Genomic DNA, 5572 nt, shown 5'->3' with positions numbered 1-5572 from the left:
CTAGAAAAAAAATAAGTAAACAAAGCAAATTCAAAAAGTATTCAGGACATTATCACCGGTAATATTGCATCAGTACATCATTATTGAGATGCCCCTAACTCTATTTTGGTTAATACTGTTTCTTCCATATGAACATTTATATATTAATTTAAACCCTCTCCACAATTGCATGAAATGCCTACAGCTTCGTTTAGCGGTCTGTCTGCAATTTAGATCAGAAAGTATCGGTCTATTAAGAGCATGGAGAACATCTTCTATTAAGATGTCTTTGTGTTTATCTGAATTTCTTCTGGGTGCTGCAAGCGATTACCAACAACATACAGTGCGGTCAGAGCGACTCACAGATGATGGTGTGTCTCAGATAATAGCTCAGGTATGTCGTGTTCATAAACTGAGTGCGGCATTGGAAAAGAGCTTCGGCTTGCCTTGAACTGTGCAATATTTAGCTGTTAAAAGAAATCACCCTTAACCACCCCCTCTATGGAACTCTGGTCTTGTTTATACGAGTGGTACAGAAATGCTTCTGTCAGAATATTTATCTGCCTCCACACGTACACAAATTTTTTGCTCAGTATTTTCACACTGATGCCACGGTGGGTGTTTAGAGGAAACCCACTTCTGGTGTCCCACACACACAGACATACCACGGGCACACAGGCGCACACTTAACCAACACTGGATCATAATGCATTCAGAAGCAATCTCATCCGCTGTGCATAAAAGACAGCAATATGCGCCCAAAAGCTAACTGTAATATTTCAAAGGTTTATAAGGAGAGAAGAAAGCGAGGAGGGGGAAAAAAGACCCAGAGGCAGCAACAGGGGGAAATAGATACCACCATGAATTTGCCTTCTCCCTCTGCTTCTCTCTCTCTCTCTGTTTCTGTCTCACTCACTGTCTGCTACTTGCTCCAACTCCCCCACCCGCCTCCCTCCTCTCAGTATTACTGCATCATTTCCAACAGTAATGAGTGCACCAGGAGCAGGGAGAGAGCAGGGGAGAGGGGAGGTACTTCAGGGAATTAGAGTGTTTAAAATATACACATTGGCTTTCCTCTTGTGGGTGATCAGTGCAAATAGTACCCCCCCCCCCCTTCCTGCACATATGCCCAGTATTACCAGCAGGTAGTGAATCAGTGCACAACACCTCTGCATACTGTGCACCGTCTGATCCCCAGCATTACTGTTAACATTATTAATAACCGCAAAGAAGCTTGTTTATCAGACACCATTTTTAAGGGTTTGTATCACCGTGTTGCACTACATTATTGTTTAGGTTACACTGTTTTGCTTTCACTGGCACTCCAAGACGTAGAAAATGCATTACTTAGCAGTGCTTAAGTGTGTAAGACATTAACTAAACCTTTTGCTAGAAGACAGCATGAAGGTAATTTCCTGTGTGAAATTGGTTTCTTTTTTCGCGTGTCAAGGAAAAAGTATTCCCAGGCGGTAAAGTGGTTTAAAAAAAACAAAGAATCCTTTACTTAAGTTAAAGTATGGATCTTTATTGAAAATATCTGATTACAAATAAAAGTCCTGCATGGCAAAAAAAAAAAAAAAACACTACTCGAGTGAAAGAAAATAAGTGAAAGCAAAATGTAGTTAAAATATTAAAGCAAAAGAACTATTCTGGTGCCTGTGATTGGTACATTATTTTACTGAAATGACATCATAGGATTATTATTGGAGGAAGCATTAGTGTGTAAGCAGCCTGTTTCATTTCTAGCTGCTAGAGATAAAATTAGTTTGAGCTGCTTTATAAACAGATTTATTTATTTGTTTATTTATTTATTTATTTATTTGAATACCAGATAAATCTAAGAAGTTGGGAGGACTAATGAGAGAGGAGAGCAGAGGCACAAAATTTGTTTTCATTTTATGGACTTTATGTCCAGTCCTTGATATTTTAATTAGATGTCTGACCATTCGACCTTTTATTGAAACAAAACCATGCAAAAAGCTGAAAGGGCAAAACAAAGCAGCATTTGGTGAACCAACTCACAGACATCTGAAATGTGGCTTTCACTAACTACACACTGCTTCTTTGTACAATGTCAGAAGCCAAAAAGGTGGGAAGCTGAGTTTAATCATGTGTTGTTTTGTATTTTTAAAAGTTATTATAGCATCCATTATGTAAAAATGTCTATAGGGACTAAAACAGACTAATAAAAGACATGCAGATTTCTCTTAGTAGAAGGAAGAAGTAGCAAAAAAGAGTATAAATAAAAAGCACAAGTACCTCAAAACTGTACTAGAGAAACATAATTGGGTAAATTTACATTGTTACTTCCCAACTCTAGAAAGATCACACACTCTGGTTCATTCAGATTGGCATTAGACACATGTGAATGAACCAAGTGCGAATATCTGCTGGCATTTATGGTCATGCGAAAAAGAAAAGATTTCACATGACTGAGGAAAAAACGAAGGACATCCAAAGGAACTAAGGGGGTAAGTTGTTCCAGGTGCTGATAACCATTAGCTGATAATTAGCAAGTGTATCCATCTCTATAAAAGCAGAAGATTTGGAAGTTTGCTGGTCTGGACATAAGCTCACAATCATCCCAGGAGTGGATGTCTTGGCAGATTCATCCCAAGGTCAGACTGTGCAATGCTCAGAGAATCTTTAAAAAAAATAATCCAAAATCTACGTCTCTACAGGCTTCAGTTAGCGTGTTGAATGTTAAAGTTTGTGACAAGAAGACTGAACAAATATGGGTTGTTTGGAAGGGTTTCAAAAAGAAAGCATCTTCTCTCTAAAGAGAACATGGCAGCACAGCTTAGGTTTGCAAAGTTGCATCTGAAGGAAAACACAAGAACAGTGTCCTGGACCCCTGACAGTTGGTATGAGGTGCTTGTGCTGGTATGCTGTCAGTGTGATAAAAGGCCAGTTTAGGACTGATTAATGTCAAACTTAGATATGTTTGGTACCAAACCAGGAAGCATATAAATTTGGGGGGTGTTTTAGGCTTTTCCTTATCCAATGTTACAAACATCCACTATGAAGGACACTTAAAAATAAAAGCCTCATATCACAAATATATTTTACTTTGTTTTTCTGTGCAATCACACAACTGAGTGGATTGGTAGATAGGTATACTGGACACGTTTTGCCGTTCTGATTTTTTTCCTGTGCTGATTGCAGTATTGTTCTTGAAGACCCAGCTACATGCTGAAATGCATCGGTCAATTAAAAAACTTCAAGTGCTGATGGAACGAATGGCTGGAAAAAAGAAAAGAATTAAAGTGTTGAAATGGCCCAGTCAGAGTCCGCAGCTCAACCTGATTGAAATGGGACCTTAAGAGAGCTGTGCTTAAACAAATGCCCACAAAACACAACTGAACTGGAGCAACATTGTTAAAAAAAAAAAGAGCAGGCCAAAATACCTCACAGTGATGTGAGAAACTGATAAAATCATACATCATTAATGCTGCCGAAGGTGACTCTACAAGCTGCTGAATCATGGGATGCATATAGTTTTTCACAGGGCTGCAAAGACTTCTGCAAAAACTTTATTTTTCACATGACTGTATGTGTTCCTGGCGCCCAGTCAGTTTTATTGTCATTAGGGGGTTGTGTTAGTATTATGAGCAGAGGCAGCTGGAGGAGAAAATTGCGACAGCAGCATGATGTTTGAATTTAGACTGCAGAGGAGTTAGGGAACAGGTATTCTCATAGGGTTTTTTGCAGCCACATACTTACATACATGTTCAAACACTTACTGTTGACCCCAGGATGTTCAGAAAATAAATTGTTCACAGGATTAGCCTCACAGCAGGAAATGAGATTCATTTGAATGAGCAGAGGAAACACTGCTGCGATAAGGAATGTGCATGCAAACTTGAACACTGGTGGAAAAAATTCACGATTAGCCAACACTTCAGAAATATTGCCTACATGAGCCCAAGTACATACTCCTTTAAAAAAAGAAAAAGCATAGGCAGACACAGACATGATTTATATCATATAATTATTTTACTGTCACCATGAATCACCAAGTTTATAAGAACAGACGTGCACAAGACTTTATACGAAGTATTACACAAACTGAAACACGATTTCTGATAGATGTCGTTCATAAAGAGATAGAAAAATGTGAATTTAATGATTGAAAACCTTGACATAACTTAGATGCGGTATGTGCAAGCAGCCTGTAAGTAAAATCTAAAACATCTTCCATGGTTAGTGCTTAATCTGGAGACCAGCATGTGCCTCAGAGAGAATCAATAAGGTTTAATTTAAGTTTTGCTTTGGAAAGATTTTTGAATAAAAGTTGTGACATAAAGAAGTCCCAAGGTTAGGTCTGTATCACAGAATGTATGGTCTTGTATTGCTTATTATGTTGATGCATGCATCAGATTAAAAACAGAGGTGGGCTGTTGTAACCAAAGATGAACCAAAATAGATTGTTTGCTTGTCTGCTGTTACTTAATAACACAAACAGACACCCACAGAAGCAAATCTCTGCCTGTGATACAGGCTTGCACTGGGTGGGTAAATGTAATTACCGATCTATCAGCCAGCCATGCCGCAAGCACTCAATTGACCATTATGGAGTTCCAGAGGACCAAAGAGCAGCATCACACTCTCTCGGACTATAATGAACTTAAACCAAAACCCAAGTGCATCTGAGACCAGTTCATGTAATAATGCTCACACATGTTCAGGAGGGCTGAGAAGTGCTAGAAAACTGGCCTCTAGGACTAGAAAGAAACTTATTGAAGAGGAAAATGAGTCGAGTGCAGAGCCGCAACAGTTTGACAAAGAGTAAGAGGCTGCTGCGGACATAATGTTTGCAAATGCTCCAAGAGCACAAGGATCAACCACAGTTGTGTGCTACAAATATGTGGAAGCCCATGTCTCACAAAGAGTAGATTTTGCTGCTGCTTTTAAACTGAAAGTGAAAACGGATTTTTTGTGTTGTTCTGATTTCGTCATTACATATTTGTCGTCCTTAAAGCTTTACTTACCCCTGCGTTAATAACAGCAGCAACGGCAACAATATAAAGACTGTCAAAAGTTACACGATGAGCATCTGAATCTGTCGGTTTTATCCTTTATTGCAAAGTAGAAGTTGCTTAAACTTCGTCGTGGGTGTATATTACCATCCACCCACACAGAAAACACGAAAAGCGAGCAAAGTGGACTTCACTTTTTTAAACGCGTCCTTTGGTGTCCTCTTTAGTGTTTACCTCTAAAATCCAGAGCTGTCTGCAGCGCTCAGGGTTGACGTTGAGCACAAAAGGCACCCTAATCCCAGGCTGAATATGCATGACGCGCCGTGCACTGCTGTGGGTGTTCGCGGTTTAATTTCAGCACCGCGTTAAGGAACAGCGCCATACGCCGCTGAGACACACCGTGAGCCTCAGCTGCTGCTTGTTCCAGAGCTGCTCTTTGACGGCAACCGGCGCAGTTTGACAGGCCGAGCCGGGGAAATACGCTTTTATCTGTAATCAAATCATCAGCCCCGAGATTGCAAGTGAGAGAGATTTCCTCTCCCCCACCAGACGATGCCAGGATCTTATAAAACCATGACGCTTTAACTTTCGCGCCTTCAGTGTGTGTGTGTGTG

This window comes from Pundamilia nyererei, unplaced genomic scaffold (genome assembly GCF_000239375.1).
Source record: "Pundamilia nyererei isolate P.nyererei 1_Seehausen unplaced genomic scaffold, PunNye1.0 scaffold00084, whole genome shotgun sequence".
Classification (NCBI taxonomy): domain Eukaryota; kingdom Metazoa; phylum Chordata; class Actinopteri; order Cichliformes; family Cichlidae; genus Pundamilia; species Pundamilia nyererei.
This window is presented reverse-complemented; position numbering follows the sequence as displayed.